We start from the raw sequence: 24,860 nt of genomic DNA on the forward strand, positions 1-24,860 counted from the left end.
CTTCCTGACGGGAGCCGCGCCCCGAGCGCCGCGTTCCGGGGGCGCGGCGGCTGATGTCAGGTTGAGGGCATAAAAGAATGCCAGTTTCCTTTAGACTCGGTTAATTCGTTTCTGTCTTATACGTACCCATCTGCTGACCTCTCACACACCTAGGGCTTCTAAGCAGGACCCCAGGGGTCTGTCATGGGTCCGGTACTATTTAACATCTTCATCAGTGACAAATAATAGGATGGAATGCATCCTCAGCGGGTGTGCTGATGGCACCAAGCTGAGCGGTGTGGTTGGTGAAGCAGAAAGGAGGGATGACATCCAGAGGGAGATTTAGATTGGATGTCAGAGAGCAGATTTTTACTGAGAAGGGTGTTGAGGTGCTAGAACACGTTGCTAGAAAGGCTGTGGATGCCATGTCCCTGCGGGTGTTTAAGGCCAGTTTGGATGGGGCCCTGGGCAGCCTGGTCTAGTCTGTGATCCAGTGGTTGGCAGCCCTGCCTGTGGCAAGGCGTTGGAACTTGATGATCCTTGAGGTTCCTTCCAACCCACGCCATTCTGTGATTCTATGAAAAGCAGCTCAGCTGGGATTTTTGTACTGTTTGCAAGCTACTGAGTGGTAGGGCCCACGGTTTGATTATAAGTGTCACATTTGCTTCACAGACCAAGTGTAGTGGTAGCTTACCAGAGCTCAGTAGTTTCTAGCAGGCCAATGAGCTGCTGAACCTGATGAAAGAGCAAGGGACACTTAACTATCTTGGCAGAACAGAAAGAGATAGGAGCTGGTGCTCATCTCTAAGACAGAAGACTTGGCTGGGAAAGAAAAAAATGATGCACAGGAAGTGTGGGGGTTGGAAGAGAAGAGACTGCGCCTGTTAGGGTGGGTGAAGGTGCTGAGCATCTCAAGAGGAGCTGCTGGGACCTGTGTAGAAGATCTGCGACCTACAGCGTCCTGGGGAGGCCCAAGGAGTGCTCTGTTCAGGTGAGAAAACCGAGGTACAGAAATGCACAGAGGATATGTCATTCTTTTATCTCTGTAGCTCTTATGTTGTCATATCAGAGTCCATCATCCCAGGTTGCTCTGCAATGCTTGTGTGTCATGTGCTTCTTATCTTGTGTTCTCATGAAAGCTTGGCTCATCCAAGTGAGTCTCTGCACGGGTGGGAGCTGTGACATGGGTGCCTGAGCCGCATGAGGAGGCTCAAGCAGTGCTGCTCTATTGGGCTCTGGCAGTTGGGATCCAGGCCCCTTTCTGCAAAGGGGAACTTTTGCCTTGCTGATCATGAAGTACCTTGTTGTTCAAAGAGCATCCTTAGGCAGGTTAGTCCTTCCCTGGGAGTGATGGAGGAGTGTGGCCAAAGAGATCAGAGCCACAGCACTGAGAACAGCAAGCTGTGAGGCAGTGCTTGTGAGGTACTGGTTGAGAGGGGAAATCTGAATGTTAAGTTCTCTCACAACTGTATCAGTTTCTCTTCCAAATACAAAAGTAGTGATGTGCTGTTGTGTGTAGGGCTTGTGGATTGAGATAAAAACTGTCTACTTAGCCAAAAAAAAAAAAAAAAAAAAAAAAAAAAAAAAAAAGAGGAAAAAAGGATAATAGTAATGATGATATATTGATATACATATATATGTATATGTATGTCCAGCCAACTCCCCTCAGTTTTATAGTTTTTTTTTCACGTGATGTCATATGGTGTGGAATATCCCTTTGGCCAGTTTAGGTCAGATAGTTTATGCTAGATTCTATCCCCTCCCATCTCGGTGTGCCCAGTCCCATTCTCTCCCCCTCCATCCCCCCCCCAATTCCAGCCTTCTTTCTGGCAGGGCAGCATGAGAAGCTGAATAAACACAATGTCCTTGGCTCTGTATAGCTCTGCTCAGCAACAACTAAAACATTGGTGTGTCCTCAACATTGTTTTTCTCTGCAAGCCAAAACATGACACCACAAAGGAAAAATCAACTCTGTCCCAATGGAAACCATGACGTGCTAAACTATTCTGCTGGTTAAGTGGCATTGATATACATTCTGCTTTGCTAGTAGTACTAAGAGATATGAAGACAAGGAGAGTCAGTTAAAAAATGCTTTACAGACTTGCATTCTGGTATCTCAAATCTTGAGAGGAGGGGGAGGGCTGCACAGTCATATTAAAACTGTCTCACTTGTGGAACTGTCTGTGTTTTATCTGCGCTGAGAACCTTCTTGCTTTTCTTTTTCTTTTGATCTAAGAATATCTTTAGGTACAGTATTCTCATAGTAGTGCATGACTTCCTGCTGATGCTTTCATTTCTTTTGCCCTGAATCAGCTTCATGCCTGTTCTTGTAAACTGGTTCCAGTTAAAGCGTGCATGTTCACTTTGGGTTTTTATGTGGAAAAAAAAGTTTTATGTTTGGAAAGATAAGCTTTTTTTCAGACTTGGGTGTTGTAACCGAAGTGAGGTGGTACGTTAGGGCTTTGGAATTGAGGACTATATTGTGGTGAAAGAGGCTTCTCAAATGCTCCAGCAACAGATGGTCTTTCTGGGGTGGTTTCAGAGACAGTTCCAACTCAGCTGTTTTGTGTAGATAAGAGGAAAATTTCCATGTGAACATCAGGAAGCACTTCTGTGCTGTGCAGGTGGCAGAGCTCTGTGTCGTCACAGGAAATGGCAAATATATTTCACCCAGTTATATTTAGAGGTGATTTAAGGTTTTTTTCATTAATATGAGTAAGACTGAATTTTGTTGACGCTTACTCATTAACTAATTCAGAGATAATAAGGTTATTGATTGAAATATGTTACAATTAAACAGCAACTTGATCGCAGTATCATGGATGACAAGATTCGCACTAACTTACTAACAGGATATCCTGTTAAATCAGTGTACAGATGTGAAACAGATACTCACAGGAGCACACATAGGTAACCAGAGATATGTGGATCCAATAAAATATCTCAGCACCCATGCTTGTATCATTAAAGAACATATATATGAGTAGGGAGGTGGATGGAAGAAGAGTAAGCTAGCCTATACTTAGCATTTCTCTCTAGAGGGGTTCAGAACAATACTCACAATATACAGGCATTCCTCAGTGGGTGATGACTGAGGCTGACTCAAGTGAGACAACTTTGGTCCTTGTTGATAGAGAGCCCTGAGGATTTGGTACACATTGGAGGCATCCCAGCCTCAGGGAGATACTGGTCACAGCCTGTTGTGATCCATGAGAGTTCAAAGGTTCTCCCTTAGAATCACTATAAGGTCCAAGGTAATTGACTTTTGACAGGGTCTTTTCCATATCATCCCCTTTGGATGGCAAAATGTTCTGGTATTTGCCACAAGTTGCATCAGAACTTTGTGGACTCACAAATTCCTATTGCTTTCCTTGGGCCACAGCCTGGGTACAGGTGTACTAGGCTGTCAAGAGATAGTTGACTCCACAACTGTTCCCAGGCAATGGGATGGGAAGCAGGAGGCAGATGCAATGAGGGGGTGCTTTGATGTTCCAATTTGTTGCCCCTCAAACCCAAGGGCAAATGGGGTCCAGGCACAAGGAGTCTCTTCCGTATACTGGTCCTCCACATTCTGTCCAAGGAGATGTATCACACCAAGCACCAAGAAGCCTAGTAGAAGGGGGAGAGAAGTTGCTTCACCACACGCTGGCACAGGATGCCCAGAGGCTGTGGAATCTCCTCCCTGGAGGTCTCCAAAGCCACCTGGCCATGGCCTTGTGCACCCTGCTCTGGGTGACCCTGCTGGGAAGGAGTTGGGGCAGAGGGCCCCAGACCCAGCCATCCCATGTGATTCTGGTGTATGTGAGTGACCTTTTACTGCCCTAACTTTGAAGCCAGGGCTTGACAAGCAGCTTGCGGGGATGCATGACTCAGTCCCTAGGAAAAAAACCTTTGTTGGGTCTGCTGCTGCTTGCTGTTTATGGCTATCTGAATGATATAAACCTACGGATTTTTTTCATTTATTTTTTCCTAAAATAAATCAACTTGACATTTAGATCTGTTCTCTGCAGCAGGTTTGGATTTATTGCAGTAGTGGTAGGCGCAGAGTGATTCCACTGAGTCCTGTGGCTGGTATCAGAAGTAATCAAAATCACATTTGGATTCATTTTTTCCCAAGAGTTTAATTTAGAAGAGTGTCCTCTTTCAAACCGACTTCTCTTTCACACATGCAGTTGTGGACCGCTATGGTTACCAGAGGTGCCAGAGATATGCTTAAGGATGCTTAATCTTTCTCGCTCAAAACTCTACAGAGAAACTTGTTTTAAGTCAATTTAGAAAACAGAATTTTCTTTCGCTTTTAGCTACTCGTAATAAAATATAAAGCTGTCCAGGTTAAATTTGAACCCTGCAAAAGGCAACACTTACTACAAAGCTCTATTACTGCCTACAGATAGGCTCCTCCATAGGTAGATTTTAACAAAGTTGTGGCGCAGAAGTAAGACTTGCCCCTAAGAAATAATTTTTGCTTCCTTTAGATTTTCTTTTGGATTCAGTGTCCCTTAGGTTTCCTCTAAGAAGCACAAGTAGAGGCAAAGTCCAGAAAAAGTAGAGGCGGTGAGCCAAGCTGGATGTGCTGGGAGGCAGCTGAAATGTTCCTGGTACATTCCTGGTGGCTTCCTTTGCCACCGGTTTAGGTTATGCCATTGGCCTTGGTTTGGGAGGCCAAATGAGTCCACAGTAGCCCCTGCACTGACCTGAGGTGGCTGTGTTTAAGGAGTGTCTGTACACAGGCTAGGAGATATCTCGGTTAGAAGAGGAATCCGTGAAGTCCTCCGTGCAGTGGGACTCAGCAGCCTGACCTTTTCAAAATCGAGACTGCTTCTAAACCCTCCATTTCCCAGAACTGAAAGATTCGTTGTGTATGTTTTCATACACAGAGCTGCAGCACTTATACAAACAAAAAAATCCCACAACTGTTTTGTATGCCATGTGGTAGCTCTTCCTATTCAGTACAGTAAAGGTACGGGAACAAAAAACACTTGGATAACTGGATGAATAGAGAAGGAAGGAAGCAGACCGTGCTTGTGAATCATGAATGATGTAACATATGCATGGTCTGATATTTTAAGAACTCCTGAGGCTTGGGGTGTGGGTCTGAATGGAAATGTTTAAGTAAAAAGCTGTTGTTTACCTGAAATGTGCATGTAATTGTCAGAAAATTTGCTTTCTAGATTTTGGGACACTAAAACAGTGAGTAATATGAAAAGTTTATCTCTGGACTATGAGATCGAGCCTGTATTACAGAGAGTGGAGCTGGAGCAGATGCACACTTTCATCTGATATTCATCTCCCTTGGCTGTGACAAAGACTGCTCGCTACTGCAGGTAGCACCAGCATGGACAAAATAAAACCACGGCACTCTTTCAGGTTAGCTAATACTCATAGAGATTCTTTAATCGCTGTGTGGTCCTTATGTGACCCTTGCATACATCAGCACGTGTGTCAGAGAAGCACTTCACTGTTCAGTGAAGTGGAAAAAAACCACAACCAAAAACTTGTTCCCACGAAGCAGTAGGTTAAAATCTCCCATTAGAGAGACATCACAATCACTGGACTGGCAGGTGCACTGGGCATTTTGCATAATCACGTTTGCATTTGGGCAGGGTTGTGCTCACAAGGTGAATCCCCTCTTTTTACGACATCCCTCAGTACATGTGTAAGAGTAAGAACTGAGCACGCTGCTTCTCCAGACAGGCGGCTGAGTCTGTGATTCATTCACGGGGGGCTCAGCTGACTCCACAAATAGGCATGGCTGCATCTTGTAAATGAGTGAGTTTTCTGATGTTCCGTCGAAGACGCGACCTCTCACTGAGGCTGAGTTAGATCACATCTTTACTGTACAGCAGAGAGAGATGCTTGTGAGCCAGGAGAGGCTGTCAGTCTTGATACATGTCAGTCCCAGCCACCTGTATCAAGGAGATCAGTAGTGAGAGGAGAACATGATGGTTCTCTGCATGAGGAAGGAAGTTCAGTAAATAGGATAAATAAGGATCTCTTTGCAGTTGACTACAGTATATTATACTGTGTATATATGATATGTATATACAATATATAAAAATCCTTTTCAGGAGAAGCCTAACTAAGCATTAACTAAATCTGCCAGTAGTGATTACATAAGTTACATAAGTGACCGGAGGTGTGCTAATATATGTTTTGAAACAGCAAATTGTAGTGAAAGGAGATTTCATTATTCATTTTATTCAGCTCCAAATGGTATTGCTTTGCTTGCGCTAGCAAATAGGAGTAGAATCATGAGACCTTTACTAGATGCAAGTAGTCCACGTGAATAGAAATATTTCTATTTCGTTATCAGACCAAAGAGGAGTGCTGCAGGTGAAGGTTAACTGTTGAACCTGCAAGACTTTGATTTAAAGGATGCTCTCCTGCCCTCTAGTGTTAAAGTCATTCCCGATTACTGTGCAATTTTTCTCTCTGACCACCTGATTGATTGTGTGCACGTGTGAGAGAATTTCTGCTGTCTTTGGAAAAGCTGAAAACTTACAGATTGATCCTTAGTCTAAGTGGAAAATGACATGGGGAGATGGAGAGGTGTATTAAGCTTTCAGTAGTTGTCTGTGGCATGACAACACTTTACTTTCTCGTAACCATTACTGCATTCTCTCTCTCACCTGATCTTTCAAGAAGGATGACGTTTGTAGCTTATTTTCCACAGTAGGTTGAATAAATGTCTGAAGATATTTATTAGACAGTGATTAAAAAAATCCAAACAAACACATTTGGTAGCATTCAGTTTTCTGTTGATCCAAATTGCTGTGTGTCAAAATAAAATGCATAGTAGAATAGGTCTGTCTCAAAAATATTGTATGGTTTGCAGGGACTGAGTAGGCTTTTAACATATTGATGATCTCATATCCTTTTCAAATGAAGATTAGTAAGATTAGCAATGGCATATTTTTAATGCATGGAATAGCAAAATATATATTCAAACTCAGCTCAGCAAATTCAAGTATTAGTGCCCGTGAAGCATATCTTCCTCCATTTGCCCTGGAGTCAGTGCTGACTGCAGTGCTGCACCCTTTACATGTTCAGGCTCTTAATTAGCCACTTCTGCTGTGTTTTTATTTGTTCATTCTTTATTTGTGGTTTGCTAATGGAAGTCTTCATTAATTTCAAGTCAAACCAGATACTTTACATGAGGTTATGGCTACACATGGTTCAATCTGGATTTGCTACGGCAGTTGTAGTGTTTGGAGAACTGTACCTATTGTCTTTAATGTTTTGTACAATCATCATTGAATCATAGAATAACGTGGATTGGAAGGGACCTTTAAGATCACCTAGTTCCAACCCCCTGCTATAGGCAGGGACACCTCCCTCTAGACCAGGCTGCTCACAGCACCATCCAGCATAGCCTTGAATGCTTCCATGGAAGGGGCATCCACAGCCTCACTGGACAACCTGTTCCAGTGCTTCACCACCCTCACAATAAAGAATTCCCTCCTAATATCTGGTCTAAATCACAGAATCACCAAGGTTGGAAAAGACCCACAGGATCACCCAGTCTAACCATCCACCCATCTCCAATAGTTCTTACTAAGCCACGTCCCTCAACACAACGTCCAAACATTCCTTGAACACCTCCAGGGTCAGTGACTCCACCACCTCCCTGGGCAGCCCATTCCGCTGCCTGACCACTCTTTCAGAGAAGCAGTGTTTCCTAACATCCAGCCTGAAGCTCCCCTGCCACAGCTTGAAGCCATTCCCTCTAGTCCTATCACCAGTTACATGAGAGAAGAGGGCAACCCCCAGCTCACTACAACCTCCCTCCAGGTAGTTATAGAGAGTAATAAGGTCCCCGCTGAGCCTCCTCCAGACTGAAATCTACCCTCTTAAAGCCATTTCCCTTAATTCCGTTGCTACATGCCCTTATAAAATGCCCCTCTCCAGCTTTCCTGTAGGCCTGGTTATTCTCATAGATAACAAAAATGTTGTAGAGCTGATGATCTTCTCAAGCTATGTAAGTATATTTATTTATGCAGCCATTATGCCTAGGATCTGGAGTTTCTCTTCTACTTACTTTCCAGATTCCTCTCCCTTTGCTTTTTACTCCCCCACTCCATACTGTAGATACAGTTCAGACTCTTCCTTTTTGGTCTCCCTAAATGGTTCTCATCAGAAAGAGCTGACATGTTGCACTACATTAGCAATATAAAAATATCAGTGGTAAGATCACATATTAGTCACATTGGTAGCACATAGGCCTGGCTGGGGAAAGAAAACAAAATAGAATTGTACAGCGACTCTCTGTTCAAATAAAATGTCAGCAACAAATCTGTCATCTAGATCTCCTTTAGATATCCATATTATGTGCCAACAGGAGATTTTGCTGGTGGGTTGTTATGTTAATATTACTATTATTTTTGATAAGCTGTAGAATACTCTTGCAACGGAAAGCAAAGGTGCTGCTGAACAACACTAGGGGTCACTGTTAAACGTCATTTATTGAGCCTTGGGGTGATTCACTTACAAACGGAACCCGTGTTCCTCGCATCGATATGTTGAGAATTTCAAGAGCTGGATGTATTTTGTTCCACCTGAAGGAAAACAAGCAAACGGGAGTTTGTTTATTGCCTCCAGTGATTGCACAAATAATTCGTGTCCTCTTGTGGTGAGCAAAAAGAGAGAGACCCTGCCTCCTGCTGGGTGCATGGAACCAAACGGGACCTGGAGTGCCACAGAGTGACATCAGCCAGCAGGGGCTGAGGAGGTCTCGCAGCAGTGGTACCTTCATCTCCTGTTCAGCATGGCCAAGCAGGCAGAGCCCCGCTCCCTGGCCATTTCATTTTCTAACGGTGTTATTAATGAGTTTTTCACAAGTATTTTAGGTTTGGTAATAATCACCTCTATTTGTCAGGCTAACAAGAAATGGGAGTTGCATCAGCCCCAAGTGTTTGTCCTGAGTGCCATGGGAAATTAGATAGAAAGCTTTCTGTAGCCTTTATTGTTTTCATCTTGTGCAGTGTGGGAAGCTGCAGGCACTGGCTTGCAGTGCGAGGGCACACCTCTTTGGGTCGTATGTCTTTCCTCAGCAATATCACCTAGTGCGATCAAGATGTACTGCAGGAGAGGCCTGCAACCCCAGAAAGTGTCTCTGCCAGTGTGGGTCCTTTCTGCTTGTGTGCAGAAAGGGGGGAGACCTGGTGGGAGGCACGGACAGTGCTGTGTTGGGCTGTAACCCCCTCTCTTCTGCTCCAGATGGATGAAGGAGCAGCTCTATGTATAAACGCTGGTATCAGAAGCTTCAAGCGTTCCTGGTATTTTGCAACTGTTGGATAGCTGACAATCTTTTATGATTTTAGGGATCTTTAAACTGAAAGAGAAATGAGCAGGGAAGTAGTGGAGCCCTGCCCCACAGCGCCTGCAATATGTGCTTGTTTCATGAAGGAAGCCAAAGCTGTGGCATGCTGCTTACAGCAAGGCTTTACTGTGATGCCTCTGTTTTACTTGCTGGTCATGGTTGTGAAGCTTCACAGTTAGTATTATCCCTGTGTCAGCTTGGATGTATTAGATTTAAAAGCTACGCCCAATCAATGCAAATATTTTAGGGAATGTTTTAGGCATCAGTGGGTAGAACTGCAGTGGTTTGGTCATTAGAGAGGAAATGAGAGACGATTGTTGCTCCAAGCATTTCCACAGATGTCTATAGGGAAAAACCTGGTTTTGATGGACGGCTTATAGCATCCTTAACTCATCCATTCTTGAAAATTTACATGGTAACGCTGTGATTAAATTATCTTCAGACAGGAGACAATACTGTTGAGAAAAATAAATATGACAAGTAGGAAGAAAAACACAGAGCATTCAACATAGGCAGGAAGGAGATGGAAGAATTGCTCAGGGACCTTCTGGAGGCAATAGAGGTATGTGTAATGAGTACAGGTCCTAGAAATGCTGCTGGTCTGTGATCCCGTAGCAGTTTAATTCACTGCACTCTGAGAAGCTGAGGATATTTTTTCGCTGCTTTTAGGAACCAGAGGAATAACATTATTGGTAGCTGTGATTACTGGCTGCCTTTACTGTAGGAGCAATTTAAGTTGTTTTATCTGATTCGGTCTGTGAGCTGGTCAAGAAAATGCGAGCGTACTTTACTACTCATATTGATCACTAAATGTGAAACAGGAGACTTTTTACCTGGGCTGAGATAGGTTCTATACTTGATTCTTTCCAAGCGAGACTTGTGAGCCTTATGTTAACATGCACTTGAAACTGCTTCATTTCCTTTTTGCATGTGGTACTTCTCAAAGTATCATAGCTGCCAGTGCTTGCAAGGTGTATGGGAGATTGGTAATCACAGCCTGAACCTCTGATTAATCAGCTGAGGCAAGTATGGGGTCAGCTGTGGGAGCACAGGTGAGAGTGATGTAGCTGTGCTCCTGGAAGGGGTGGAGCTCGACTCCATCCCCTCTGAGACCTCATTTAAGGGCTGACTCCCACTGAGGCAGCATCTCTTGGAGATTGCTCACCAGTGAGGACTGCCCCAGCTTCTTCAGCCAAGGCACCACCACTGGTGAGTTTTCCTTTGCTTATTCCTTCTGTACATTTGCTACCATCTGTATATTAACAACCAATACATAAGGACAGGTGTGCATGAATGTGGGCACCTGCCTATGTTTGGGGTTGCACTGTGCTGCAGTTAGATACATTGTACAAAAAGTAACAAATTCCACTGAAGAATCTGCCTTCTTAAAACTCCTCTCACCAAAATATTATGGCAGCAACTGGAATGTTGCTTGTCGAGTTCAGACTTCACATCTCATTTGTTCCTATTTGGTTCATTAGTAGATTCTGCACTTGCCTCGGGCAATAGCAACATGTTTCTTTGTGATGAAATGTGATCGGTTATTTGGATGTTGGTAGTAAGAATATAAGTGGCATTTCTGTTGATTCGGCATGAGTCTTTAAGAGTTGCTTTTATTCTAACTTGGTTGTTTTAGCCTCTAGAGTAATGCACTCCTTTGGAAGCACAGTACACCAGCCTTGTGTGCTCCTGTTGTATGTATACTTTATGATCTTTGCTAAGTGACTCACTTTCAGCACGTGTTCTCCTGCCCGACGTTTCTGGCAAAGCCCTCACCTGTTAACGTGATTGGACTTCACTCAGCCCATCTTGCATACACATCTTCATTTCTGTCTGGACCTTGCTTCAAATCTGCTTGGAGATCTTGCAGGTCCAATAGGCTACATCTGGAGGCAGGGCCTGTGCATCTAAGGAGGGACCTGCAGAGAGGTCCCAGGTTCTGTCTCTCATAACCAGCTTTCTCTTGAAATCACCAGACTTCGTATTTTTTTTCAGCTGTTGCAGTGTTTATTTTGTACTTGCAAATAGCCAGAAGGGAATTCTGCTGGAGGAGGAAAACTCCTGTTGCCATAGAGCCAGATTCTGCATGATGCTCTGTCATTTTCACTTCTCTTGCATGGAAGCAGATGATAGGGAAGGACTGAAGCTTGAGGTATCTCAAGGTCACTGCATGTGTGTGGCTGTGCTAGGTTAACCGCAACAGCAGTGGGGTGGGAGGTAAAAGGAACAGATTTGGCAAGCCTTTCCGAACACAAAGCCATGCACAAGGGGCAGCTTTCTCCAACTTTTTGTCCCAGTCTCTACAACCTAAGCAGCCCTATGCAATCTTCTGAATGAGCTCATTCTGTTATGCAGGCTTTTCGTTCCTGTGAACTCAGCTAAGTTGAATCATTTAGTCTTGCAGAAGCTGTGGATTTGAAAACCACTTCCTAGAGCTTCACACATTGACCACAATGAAATGAACAGGGCCATTCTGTACAAGTGAGTCACGAGTAGCAGGGCTTTAAATGAAGTGGGCATTTCACCTCCCTGGGACACAAGTTCCTCATGTGGAATCTAGAAGGAATGTATTTCTGTTGTGTAAAGAGAAAACTATCAGGAGACACACGGCATTCAGCAACAATCTCAGTCACCTCTGCAGACAGTATGACTATACTTAATAACTTCCCAGTCCCTCTAAGGACATTAAAATGTGTTTCCAGAATTGTGAGCTGTTTATTGCATTCTTTGCAAATAAATTCATTTCTCCATTTGCATAAGTAAACCAAGTTATATTTCAAGTTAAACAGAATGCTTCTTTGAGAGGACAAGCTGTCTTTTAAAGTTTAGTAAATGGAAGTAATCAGGAAAAATCCAAAGCTTTTTACTGCTTATCATATTTATGTTGACCAGACAGTGCATGGTTTAAGGGAAAAAGTTTTATCTTAAAGGTGTAATACAAAATGTGTCTGGGAGCAGTGAAGTGGCTGAAGCCTCCTCCTGACTGCAAAGGTTGAAGAATAAAGCTGAAAGGTGAAACATGACATGCTCAGAGGTGCAGATTCCCCATAAACTTTGCTTAGGTCAATTGAAATGCAGTACTTCTCCCTCTGATTGTTAGTCGCACCTGTCCCCATATGTTTGCTCAGGTTAATTTAGTGCAGCTGCTGCAAGCCCATGCCAGATGGCAACCCAGCTCCTGCAGCGTGCAGAAAAGAAGTGAAGGAACTATGAAGATCTCAGGTCCCCTGCAACTGCCTCTTCTCCTCCAAGGCCCTGATCCTGCAGTCAAGGGGAGTTCTCTACTGGAAGAGATAGTATAGTCAGCTTTGCCTGCTTGAACCTAATGTAATTCCCTACCCTTCGATTTTTGTGGCTTCAGTTTCTTGTTGTTAAGAGTGTGGTCAGATAAGCAATGTTTTGAAAATAGAAGCAAACATTTTAATTTGAATTTGATTATCTAATTGAGATGTGGAACCATATTTAGCCAGCCAACGACAGCTAGTTTGATGTTGTTTTGCTTTCAGTCTGACAGCACAGGGTGCTTTGAAACAGTGTATTTTATTTGAGCACCCGATTTTAAACTTCCAGATTGCTTTTTTCTTCAGCTTCCATATGGTTTGGCACGTAAGCCAAGCACACTGTGGTGAGAGTGTTTGTTGCACAGGATATTCAGACCAAATGCATCTCATTCTAATACTGGAGGTAGCAGCATGCAAAGTAGAACTTGTTAGAAGACCCAACCACAAGCAGGATTTTTTTAAAGGGTGTATGTATATTTACAAACTCATTTGGAGAAGATATTCATCATTCTGAGAAATGATGAACATGAAGTCGTGTTTACGGCGTAATAATTGGTTGCATGGGGATAATATGTTATACAATGGAAAAAATGTCCAAGTGTGCACCTATACCAGCCTTGGTCTGTTTCTCAGAAAGGTCAGAGGATGAAAGTGTTGTGCCCTGTCAGGCAGCCAGCACTGTTTTACAGCTGTTACTAGCTGCACTCAGCACAGAGGAAATAGGCTCTTGCCTGCAGGTCACCAAATCTAAGTCTGAAATGCGTTGCATAAAGCATTCAGCTCCGATCTCTAAAGAACTTACATCAGTCTTGCTTGAAGTCAAGACTGGCTCTATTTGCCAGCAGCCATTTGCTGGAATTTTGTTTGATGTTCAGCAAAGTTTGTTATGAATCCTTTTTTTTTTTTTTTTCCTTTTTTTTTTACCCCTATCTGAAGATTTACAAACTTTTGCAGGTTTTCATTCCTAGCATTACAATACGATCTGTGCTTTACACTTTTTATTGGCTGATGTCTTCAAGGGTTTGCAAATACTGGTTTTTATTTCTCACAGTCGAGGTGAGGATTGCTTTGGCTGATGTTCCAACATAACCAGAGGGACAGGGAGCTGACTTCAGGTATCTCTGCACTAACAACGAATGTGAACCAGTTACAGGGTCTGGACTGCTTCTATCTGCCAGCTTGTGCATCTTCTCATGTTATTACATTAATCTATTGATCATGCTTTGTCTAGCCTAGGATGTAGCTGTAGAAATGAAATACTTTAGCTATTGGCTGTTAATATCTTCCAGAAGCGCAATGCAGGTTGTAAGAGCACTGCAAAACACCATTAGAGGTCTGAGCTTTATCTTAGATCAGTTATCCAAAGTTAACTAACTCCGGTTAAAACAGCCATGAAGATGAGCTAACATGAACACAATACTTTCACACAAGAAGCTTGCTTTCAAGACTGTATGAACATGCTTAGCAAAATGGAGATCAAACCGTTACAAAAGGCATAAGCTAGCAAAGCTGCAGAGACTCTGTCTAGTGGGTAACCAGTATTTCCTGAGGGTTATACCCTCTTTGCTTGCCTTTCACAGTGGGTTTTCACAGGTGTGTTCCAGCTACAGCTGCATGCAGTTTGCTATGTATGCGTCCTCAGCAGCTGGCCCCAAATTCAGTTCCTGCTGTCCCTAGGAGTGGAGCTATGTGTGGTGAAGACCCAGTTTTTTGCACTCTTAGCTTCTTGTATGTGTTCTGGTTTGTGCTAAGTCTCATAGTAAGGAGTCTAGAGGCAAAATGAAGCTTGTGCTGTGCAGCCAGCCAGCATTGCTGTGCATGAGAACCCTGGCAGAGATGGAGACGTGAAATTAAAGTAATTATCAGTAACATGCTGTTCAGCAAATCCCAGTTTCTGTTTCTGACACAGCGGCGGGATCAAATCAAAGGCCACAGCCCCCACAACAAAGAGCTGGCAGCGCACAAAGGATGCAGCAAGCAGAGCCACGAAGGGAGCTCTAGGGAGGGGGAGGTGGGGGCCAGGAGCAATCGTCTATCTCCTCATAATGGCACCAATTTTCAGTGCAGCTATGCCAGCTGAGCTCCAGAAAGGCACCGGGGAATCCGGCTCAATGGGCTTTAATTTGTGCATATGTGTATAGATTATATATGACAGGCACAATTCCAAATGCTTTCCAAATCATGCCTCTGTGCTTAAACCCTAATACATAGATAATGCGGTTATGCGATAATCAAAGCAATCTTTGTCATATGGAAAACCGAAACTCTTGGGGGCAGAGTTTAATCAATGTATTATTGGAACAAAAATCCCAGCCTTGCTGCAGTGATTGTATTACTAGGTGCCATATTTAATTCATGGAGAAAACTGAGTTTAGAATTGAAATGCAACTCAAAATTTGCTGGTTGATGCAGAATGAAAGATTAATTTGACGCAGGTTATGGGCATCGCTGAAATAGATAAGAAAGAACAAAAATCTCACCTTTCTTGTCTATTTTGAGATTCTTTTAAATCAGATTCTTAAAGGGCTCAAAAGTTACAAGAAAACACTACAGAAAAGTAGCTGTGATTTACTGTACAGGCTCCATCTCTGTTTTACTGAAGAAGGCAAAGAAGGTTTTTCTTCCTATACCAACACATGTAAAGCTCAAACTTCTGTACGTTGAAGAAAAATGTCAAGGTTATTTATTTATATAGATATATTTTACTAAAAATGATTGCTACTTTGTAATATTCTCCTTTTTTCAGACAGGTGAATTGCCAGGAGATGGTACCGTAATGCACTGCTTCTACACACATGTCTAGTGGCAGTAACCCTGCCTCTTGAGCTTCTGTGTTTTCCTACAGATTCGGCATGACTTGGTTTAATTGAACAGTAGAGAATCTGCTGATTTGAAAGAAAATACCCCAGTGAAACAAATCTGAGTTATATTTGGCTAATAAGGAAATGGAGGATGATGCCGGATGTGGAGGTGACCAGGACATTCTGTTCCAGCTTTTCTTCCTCATTTAACTTTTCTTTGGCTGCTGTGGACAGAATGATGCACGAGAGCTGAAACAACAGTAGGCATAGAGGCTTTGTCATTGCCTGTGCCTCTGACACAGTAGCAGAGTAGTCTCAGCACCTCCATCTTCCTTCCTGTAGGCTTCTTCCTTCCCAGCCTGGAAACATTCTTTCTCCCCATGCCTTTTCTTTGCCCAGTTTTTTATGCTTCTGCCCTTTCTTATGGGGCTGAGGCTGAAATCTATCACTGTCACCAGGTGCTGCACCACATGTGCCTTGCACTACGCTGTTCCTGCCTCTTGCACTATGCATGCAACTGTGAATGCGGCTGTGTGCCTCCCCATTAACATTTTCAGCCTTGCTCTGTAAGAGCAGCCTCCTCTGCTTTTGGGAGGGAAGATGTTGCAGTGGGAATAAAAGTGGTATGGTTTTTTAGATGCCATGTGTAAAGTTCTAGTAGAAGCTGGCTTGTAATTTGGAGAGCTGTAACAATGCTCCAGGATGACAAACTACGTAGTGTCTTCCTGTAGCCCAACGAGCTCTAGTGCTTCCCCACATTGTGGTTCAGCCTCTAGATTGTCATCTGCAGAAAAGTAAAAGAATGATTGGACCTCTTGTTGGCAAGGAAGTGGTGTCCATGGATGGTATTTCGAGCACCAGACTCTCACTGACTTGTGAATGTGGGCCTTGAACTCCGTCTACAGATTTAAGTAAACGTGCCTGAATTTGCAGAATGAGGTGGCTGGGGGCAGCTGATTCGGCTTCATTGTTAGGAGTAGAGTTGGAATTCTTATAACAGAGCTCCTTGCTTGGAGCTGGCTTGTTCTGACGTGTAAATTGACCTTTAGGAAGCAGGTGTGAATGGGGAGTCGGGAATCAGGTGCATGTGTGACCCTCAGATTAATATGACAGCCCTTATTCTGAAATTTCTCTTAGCAGTGATAGGGATAACATTTCCATCCTTTATGGTAGGCTTCATGAAGGGATAAGCACGTTTTAATGCCGAAGGGCCAAATCAGCAACATAAAGTGCAGGTCTTGCCATGCTGTTCTCTATCTTAGAAAGCCCTGGCTGTTACTGCATGACTCTGCTGCTTTCTTTACATTGCCTTTCTGCAGCTGAAGTTTTTTAATACATCCAAGTTAAACTGTGTCAGTGCAGTTACGTGCTAAACAAAGTGCCGCATTTAAAACATAGGGTAATTAAGCTGACTTCAGCGAGGTTGGCCATGAGAGTCAAACATCTGTGCTGGGAAGGAACAAAGATCCTTATCATTACAGTTTTATTACTACATTGGTGATGTTTCCTTCCTTCTGTCTTTGGGATTTTGGGGCATCAAGTGAAAAGCCTTCCAAAGATTTCTTAGCTTCATAAGAACAAACTGGAACCTGTTGTATACCTACAAAGCCACTGAACAGATTAACAATTTGGTTGTCAGCATCATGAGTTTTAATGCAATAATACAATCACAATGTTTATTGAAAGCTTGATTGATTTTTTTGAAACCACAAGCAATATGGTGGCAGTTCATTGTTTTTCCTTAAATCCAGAGTGGAGGTGAATGGTTTTCTCCAGAAATCATGAGAACTGCGTTTAAAACACAAGCAAATGGACAGAAACGAATAGTTCAGGAATATTTAAGTAATATCTTGTCTGGTATTGTGATAAATTTAAAGAAATAATAATGAATATACTTGTATTTGGTGTTTGTCCAGATGAAAGAGGGGTGGTGGTGGTGAATACGAGATTACTCATTCCTAACTTGGACAAGCTCTGATTGTGTCCGCAGTCATAGTTTTCCATGGTAACCGGTAGGGATTATTGAGTGGTGACAGTTTTTGCTGTGCTCCGTGTGTTTCTATTGACCCTTTGAAGAGCTATTTTGGTGTTTAATACTGCCGGGCAGTGAGTAACCATTTTCCACTTTACTGAAGGAGTATGTGGCTTTACTCCTTCCTTGCATCAGCTGTGGCCTTTATCTTAAATTCATCTTCAATGAACTGGTTCAGCTTGCCAACAAAGGGAAAGCTGTTTTCCTCTCCTATTTTATTTAAATTTCTTTTGATGTGACTTCTTAGCATAAGTTTTTTATATCCACGTTAACTCTTAATAGAGGCTGTTAGCCTGGATTTACAGTAGTGAAAACAGACGCAGAATTCGACACCCAGCTTAACATTTCTGGTAACTCAACACCTTTGATTTTATTCTTTTTTTAATAGTGGAACTTTAGTTCTGCTTTGTTTCAAGTATTTGGTTTATAATCATGCCAGTGGTTCAGCAGTGAAGTGTTTCAACTTTGAAGCCAGGGATTTGAAGAGAGCAATGTACCTGCTTAACTATAAGGCAGTTGAATGCAGATGAACTTATTATCCTCCAGTTAGAAGCCTTTAAAGAATTTAGCTTGCTTCAATCCATATAACTTGCTAAGAAGAGCCAGCCCCTTCAATCCATGTAACTTACTAAGGAGAGCTAACCCCTCACAGAATGCCCCGATGGTTCAACCTGGAACCACACAGAGCATGGGACTTAGTGACTGTTTGACTATAGCTATAAAGGCATAGGACATATACAGGGAAGAAGAAAAAAAAGTATTCTCTGAAGCCAAGCCAGCCTCTTCCTTCTGCTACAGATGGGAGTTTTGATTCACTAAATTGCTGTCTTGTAGGCTCTTCCTTAAAGGGTGCTTGACCCTTCTCTTAGAAACAAATTCAGTTGGATGGAACAGCTGGCCTGTGCTTGCCTGATGTGACTGCTGGAACAGGTGAGCACCAAAACGGATGAGTCTGACTGCCCTGCCGCTCTCCCATCATGGCTGGTGGCTTGAGATGAGCCCTAACCAGCTGGAATTGGGGTCACCCCTCCTACACCAAGTTTGGGCATACTCAGTAAGTTGCCACAGTACATCCCACTATCGTCTTGGGCAAACAGGGATCCTCTCTCCCTCTTGGCCCAGGCTCTTGGGTGAGATGAAGTTTTTCTCTCCAAATGTGATCCTGCCATGGGAAGCTGCACATTTTCTGAAGTCTGGAGTTCCCTGTTATATGGCAGATTGACTGGCTGTGATAGCTGTTGTTCCTACCATAGGCTCTGTGCAGCAGTCTTATATTTCAGAGGTTCTGTGCTTCAGGAAACGGGTGGTCATCATTAGTGCTTTGGACGCTATTAATTGAACTGAAGTTACAAAAGGAGAAAATGTCTTAGAAAACATTCTCAAGTTCCAGGAGGCAACCAGTCATTGCTGGGATGTCTGTTCTGAAAGTTGACAGCCTCCAAAATGATTACACATGAAATCCTACTTAAAGCAAGAGCTGGCATTTATTCCATCCTGCTTCGTTCCATTCAGTACTTCAAGTGAAAGAACTGACGCTTCCTTGCTTTGCTATGCTGAGATAGTTTTGTGATCTTAATACACATTTTCTTTTGAAGAATTAAAGAAAGAAGTGAGTAATAATGCATTTGAGTGCATGAGTTTCTGTGCCCTGAACACTGAATCAGTGATGATCTGAAAGTGGTAGATTGTAACATGCGGAGAGCTTATGTGTCACGTGGTTCTGTTTGTCTTTCTTTCAAGCTGCTAAATCCCATTAAAAGGGAAGCTAGAAACAAATCTTGTGTATTTTTAGTATTTTCTCTTTGGGAATGTAGTCACAGAAAAATTGCATAAAGTATCATGAGTAAAGAAGGAAGCGGTCTCTGTGGCTGTGCTGGTAGGGTGTTGGTCCACTGAGCCCTGTTCCTTGTAGGAAGAGGCTCATTGAGCTTGTGAAGACATTTCAGAACCCTCCCTCTGAAGTATTTATCATCTTCCAGCTGTGTTTTCACTGGGGAGGTTTTCATACTGAGATGAAAACCATCACAAGGATAAAAAAAGCCCTAATCTTACTCAGATTAATTTATTAGTAATGCTACAGTTCTTTAGTGACGGTCCTTTTCCCAGTAAGGCTCCTTCGTTGTCATCTTTTGTAAATGCAAAGTAGTTTTGTTAGTAATTATAAAAGGAAATGGCTTTTATACCATCTTGCTTTATGCTTTTTTTTTTTGTTGTACTTAAAACCACAGTATCTTAAACTGTATGGCTCCTTCTACCTGCTTCCCCCAGGCAGCCCAGCTTACGCTGGAATCTCTCTCACAATTTTTGCTGCAAATAGCTGTATAGAGGAAAGGTTACCACTCTCACAAGACCAGTGAATCAAATAATGCTAATGCAAAGTATGTTGATTTGTAATCCCAGAAGCAACTCATGAACCCCTGTTCTACTGGTCAGCTATGCCAGAAAAGTAAAGAGTTCCAGAGCAAGGTTAAAGCAGAAGGCTGAGGACAGCAGCATTTTCAAATGCCATAGTTACCCAAGAGAGACTTTGAGTAAGAGCCCTTTGCTACTTCCTAAGATTTCAGAGGAGACAAATGGCATACTGCTATTTCTGGAACTCTCTTATTCTAGTTGGTGTTTTCCATTTCAGTGGTGGACATAGAACCATGGAATGATTTGGGTTGGAAGGGACCTTTAAAATCACCCAGTTACATCTGCCCTGCTGTAGGCAGGGACACCTCTCTCTAGACCAGGTTGCACAAAGCCCCATCCAGCCTGGCCTTGAATGCTTCCACAGAGGGGTGGGGGGGCATCCACAACCTCACTGTGCAACCTGTTCCCTCACAGTAAAGAATTCCCTCCTAATATCTAGTCTAAACTTACCCTCTTCCATTTTAAAGCCATTTCCCTTCATTCTGTTGCTACATGCCCTTATAAAAAGTCCCTCCCCAGCTTTTCTGTAGGGCCCTTCAGGTACTGTAAGGCTGTGATAGAGTCTCCCTGAGCCTTCTCTTCTCTAGGCTGAAGAGCTCCATCTGTCTCAGCCTGTCCTCATAGAGGAGGTGCTCCATCCCTCTGATCATCTCTGTGGACCTTTCTGGACCTGCTCCAACACCTCCATGTCCTTGTGGGCTCAGAACTGGATGCATTACTCCAGATGAGGTCTCATGAGAGCAGAGCAGAGCGGAGGGGCAGAATCACTTCCCTCGACCTGCTGGTCACACTTCTCTTGATGTAACCCAGGATACGGTTGGCCTCCTGGGCTGCAAGCACACACTGCTGGCTCATGTTGAGTCTTTTGTCAACTGACAGCCCTAAATCCTTCTCTTCAGGGCTGCTCTCAAGCCATTCTCTGCCTAACCTGTATCTGTGCTTGGGGTTGCTCCAACCTAGATGCAGGACCTTGCACTTGGCCTTGTTGAACTTCATGAGGTTGGCATTGGCCCTCTCAGTGTACAACCATCCGGCCAATTCCTTACCCTCCTTTCCTTATCCAGTATTGGTGGTAGGTGGACAGTTGCACTAGATGTTCTTGGTTCTTTTTTCCAACCTTAATTATTCTGTGATTCTTCACAGTGGCTCAGCCATTTCTGAAGTGGAGTCTAGTAAAAGGACTTACTAGTGATAAGTTCTTACAGATGTTCTACTGCCTACTGGTTATGGAACACAGTCAAGGTGGGCAAAGTTGCAGGTTATGTTTACTTCTCTATAAGAATTTATTTATGCATTCATGAAAGTATGCCAAAATGAAAACATGGTCGCAATATAAAGTTGGTGAGAGGTTCTGTTTCTTGTTTGCAATGCTAAACATTTGTTATTGCTTTTTCCTTCAAGAGCCTTGCCTCTCCTGAGAAAATCATTTGGAATTGGTACCAAATCCTATGGCATAAGGACAGTGCTGGGATAAAAGAAATACCACTTACTGTCCTCAGGAAGCCTCAGGTAGATTTGGATGAGCTGCATCTTTGAAAGTCTGTTTACATAATGTTTAGAAAGAACAGGCTTCAAAAAGGTTTAATTCAGTGTCCTCAGGCTAATAATGGTAAAGGGTAATGTAGGGTGTGCGGGGTCTGAACCACACCTGTGTAGACTGAGTCATATTCCCATGACAGAAGACATATCTCACAAATCAGCACATAGCACCTGGAGGCCCAGCAGCACAAGGTGATGCAGAGGGTGAGTAGAGGCGGCGGTGATGCCAGCTCCCTGCCTGCTGGGCAGTGCTGCCCACCACTGCTTCCCTTTGGTTTCCAAGGAAATCTGGGAGTCTGTGAGTTGGCAGGCTCAAAGCCAGGAAGTTTGGTCATGGAAAATTAAAGACAGTCCATTTTCTATTTCTGGGAAAGCCTGTTAATACCACGTATAGCGGTTTTGTGCTGGTTTTTGTTGTTGTTTTTAACCTTATTTCCACTAGTAATGAGGCCTCTCTACCCTCAGGGGAGTCAAGGCCTCTCCCATCTTAGTGGCATCCACAGAATTAGTACACCTGTCCCCAGCTCATAGATGAGACCGTTAAAGAGAACTGGCCCTAAAATGGAGCCCTGTGAAACCCTATTAGTAAGTGGCCACCAGCCTAATGTGACCCCCTTTTCTGCAGCATGTCAGCCAGTGGTGAGGCCCCTTGAGCCCAACCTTTCAGCCAGCTGTGAGCCCATTGCGTTATGGTTTTATCCGCCGGACATTTTGAAAGAGACTATATAAATCCAAAAGCGCAGCAGAACGTTCTGTGTGCACTTCCCATCCAGAAATAAACGGGAAGGAAAAACAGAAGCTCAGGATTACCTTTTGGCTCTGTGATTTACACCGCCCACAGAGATATCTTGCAGTGTTTTTCAGCCCGTTGCCAATCCTCATGCCACCTCTGAACTCGATACTGCGGCTTAGAGTTTGTAACTCTATCCAGCATGGCACGGCTCTCTAGGTTCACTCTTTGCAGCTCCTGCTTTCATTTGTCTCTGTTTAAACCAGAGGAGAAAAACATATAAACAGAATCAAACTTCTCAACAGTTACTCATATTCCCACGCCTAGGAAGCCAGAATATGAAACATCTGTCAATCCTCTGTCATAGGAACATTCGCCTAAGCTTTTATACCTCTCCTGCAGGGACTTTCTCCTCTGTGATCTGCATTAACCAACATTTACAACCCAATCCTTTAGTTCTCTTTAAAAGGACAGGTTTTGTTTGTGGTCTTCCAAACAGAAAAGAGATTTGGTCCATTTTACAGGAGGAAAACCTGTGTGTTTAATCTTTTATCTCGAATTAGCACCAGCCTTCCAGCCTGGAAATTGCTTTATTGCTGTAATGTAGGTGAGGACATGACTGGTGTCTGAGTTGCTCAATAATCTGTTTCAGTTGCTTTGGTTTATGCCTTTATTTTGTTTACAAACCTGATGAACTGAGATGGGAAATACAAAGATAATCGAGATAAGCATATACTGCAAACTCCTCTGTGTCCTCATCCTCCTGTGACTTCTTACACTGAAACTTCCCAGGCAGCTAAGCTGATCTCATAGCAGTTTCCTGCCACCAGAAAAGGAAGGACTTGCTCTTCCCCTTTCTCTCCCTGCTCCTTTCCCCACTGCTGCCAGCTGCTGTGGTCTTCTCTATCCTTGGAATGCATCAGAGCCTTTGTGGAAAGTGGCAGAAAAGCTAACCAGGGTTGTTTGTTTTTGTCAGCTTAGTTTTGTGCTGCTTTCTCAAGGCTTTTTTTTAGGTTGTGAAGAGATTTGATACAAATCAGAACTGATCCAGTGTGAGTTTGCCACTTGAATTAAGAAAGGAAAGACGGGCTGGAAAAAAAGGAGGATGATCTTCTCCTTCCATAACTTATGGGAATCATACCTATAGCAGCATATTTTATTGATGCTTGTTGATGCCTATGCTGATCTGGGTATTAGTCACTATTGACAAGTGTATAATATCCAAGACGTGATGTGGATTTGCATGATATGGACATAACAAACTCTGTTTCAGATCATTCCTGTCTTCCCAAGGAGCTGTTCAAATGCCAGGATATTCTTCAGCATGTAGTGCAGTGAGTTTTACCTGAGTCAATGGCACCTGAGCTGCATTCTGCTGTCTGGAAACACTTTAGGGCCTGATGGGCAGTCAGCCTGTGCTAGTAGTCTGTAAACGAATCACCAGAGATAACAACTACAACCTAAGCTATATAAACTATACTCTGTTTACAACCTGGGTTTTGCCTTCACTTCAGAAGCCTGTCCCCGTACTGCACACTTCTAGTGATGTGAATTTCCTCATGAATCAAAAGTCTGTGAGGTGGTTCTCCCTAGTGATAAATCTTCAGGGGATACTTTGCTTAGTCTCCTTTGAGAAGTAAATCATTCTGCAAGCTTTCTGCTCCTGTTTTTTTAAGTTATTTTTAATTTTAATTCTTTTTTCCCCTCTATTTTTATTTCATCTCATCCATAGGGTTTGTATTTCCCTCTTTCCAGTGGTGTCTGTTGGAACAACAGGCAAAGTCAGCAGCAATGACTCACTTAGCGGTAACAACAGCTTTGCTGAGACATAATAAGTTCTCTCCATTTATTTCTCTGACAGTAGGGCAATGTTATTTTATTTTATTGCACTCCCTCACTTCTTAAATTGAAAAACTAACTTAAAGGCATTGGATTTTGTGTGACAGGGCAAGCAAGTGGCTTGCTGAATTTCTTATTATACCTAAGGCTGCCTTTTGAAATAGGTGTTCTCACAAGGCAGGTTGTCTTATCTACACTTGTCACTGGGAAGGTAACTTGATCATCAGATAGAAATAGTGCTGCTGATGTTACCGTTTTACTCCATAGCCATTTTTGTTGTCCATTTGTCCTTTTGTCATCATGATGCAGGACACCTCCAGCAGCCAGCGGTTGTCTCTTCCGATGACTGCAAGTCCATCTTCCTTCAACTCTGTGTACAGAAGGAATACAGAAATGCTTCTGTTTTTACAAGACCACAATAAACAACAGTGCTGTGTTGTGTGTACCTAACAGTGTTCACCCCATCACCTTTACACGGAGCCTGACAGGCAGTGGTTAGATCAAACTCTGTGCTAGTGTTTGAGAGAACCTTTCTTCCATGATTGCACTGGTGACCCACTGAGAGCTAACACTTTGCAGTGCAGTGAATTTGACCCTTAACCACCTCCCTGTAGTCACAGCAAATGCGTGTGTATAAGTATAAGCAGAATTTCTGTAAATATTTATCAAGATATATTCTAAGTTCATTGTTGTTCTTTGCGCCTATAGCAGCGTTCGTGGACTCCCATTAAAATCTGGGATTGTGATGAACACCATACAGGCAACTGATGGGACTTATTCCAGCTCTTCTGAAGGCAGTGAGAGTCCTTCTGTTCTCTTTGGTAGGCTTTGGATCAAACCAGTTTTTCCATTCACTTAAGTGAGGTTTGGGTTCAGCCCAGTTGCAGCCCATTTTTGTCCTTGGGGGGTGGCTGCAGGCACGTACAGG

General features: G+C 43.2%; 1 protein-coding gene across 1 annotated transcript in view; it reads left to right on the forward strand.

Moving 5' to 3' along the window:
• The first annotated feature begins 30 nt into the window (after positions 1-30).
• RASA3 (RAS p21 protein activator 3) overlaps positions 31-24,860 on the forward strand; it is a 167,716-nt gene continuing 142,886 nt past the window's right edge. Inside the window, exon 1 of the mRNA XM_072345786.1 lies at positions 31-970. The gene's annotated coding sequence lies outside the window, so the exon portion shown is untranslated. The remainder of the gene's footprint in view (positions 971-24,860) is intronic.

This window comes from Excalfactoria chinensis, chromosome 1 (genome assembly GCF_039878825.1).
Source record: "Excalfactoria chinensis isolate bCotChi1 chromosome 1, bCotChi1.hap2, whole genome shotgun sequence".
Lineage (NCBI taxonomy): Eukaryota > Metazoa > Chordata > Aves > Galliformes > Phasianidae > Excalfactoria > Excalfactoria chinensis.